Source organism: Apis dorsata, unplaced genomic scaffold, assembly GCF_000469605.1.
Source record: "Apis dorsata unplaced genomic scaffold, Apis dorsata 1.3 scaffold_497, whole genome shotgun sequence".
In the NCBI taxonomy this organism is placed as follows: Eukaryota; Metazoa; Arthropoda; class Insecta; order Hymenoptera; family Apidae; genus Apis; species Apis dorsata.
The window spans coordinates 156984-157846 of NW_006263729.1; the positions used below are offsets into that span (position 1 = coordinate 156984).

Consider the following 863-nt stretch of genomic DNA (forward strand, 5'->3'; position numbering starts at 1 on the left):
AAAAGAGAAAGAGAGAAAGAGGATCAAACTGCGAGGGAATGTAAAAAAAAAGACAAAAGGAGTGTGGCAAGAGTAGAGAAAAAGAGAAAGAGAGAAAAAAAAAAGAAAGAGCAGAGGAAAAAGGGAGAAAGAAACCCTGCCGGTTGAAAAATGGATGAAAATAAGCAAAACGGCGAGAGGAGGGAGGAAAACAGCAGTAGTATGGCCAGGTTATAAAGTAATATATGAATAGGCGATGGAGGAAGATGCGAGGATGGAGAGATGGAAAAATGCAAACAACGGACTTTTATGGGAAAAAATGAGAAGCGAGAATGCGACCAAACTACAGAGAGAGGGAGAGGGGGAGGAGGGGTAATTAGCGAAACGTGATTGACGCGACTCGACTCGGGAATAAAAATTGAAGGAAGCTGAAAAATTGCATAAAGGGAATTTCCTTTCTTCTTTCGAGGAGGAAGAAGAATATACGCGCGATAAAAATTCTCGAAACGACGGAATAATTCTACGTAGGAAGGGAGAGAAAGGTACAAAGGACAGTCGCCTAAGACAACCGGGAAGTTGTTGCACAAAGGATGACCTCGGAGAAAAAACAAAAAAAATAAAAAAAGAAGAAACGAAAGAGAGAGAGAAAGAGAGAGAAGTCAGTAACAAGCTGAAAGAAAGACGTGCCGAGAGAAAAAAACACGAGAGGAAAAAAGAGAGGAAAAAGGAGAGGGATTCCACCCTTGTCGACTCCCTGCACAACAATGGGACACGCACAATGCGCAAGGTTGGATAAAAAGCGACAGAGGGGGCGAAATGCAATGCGTTGGTTAGGCAGGAGAGAAAACGAGGAAGAGAGAGAGAGAGAGAGAGAGAGAGAGAGA

The 863-nt window shown here is 42.9% G+C and overlaps 1 protein-coding gene across 1 annotated transcript in view; it reads right to left on the bottom strand.

The window, feature by feature from the left end:
• LOC102672951 (prolyl 4-hydroxylase subunit alpha-1) overlaps positions 1 to 863 on the bottom strand; it is a 172364-nt gene that overhangs the window by 110069 nt on the left and 61432 nt on the right. The gene's annotated exons all lie outside the window — the stretch shown is intronic.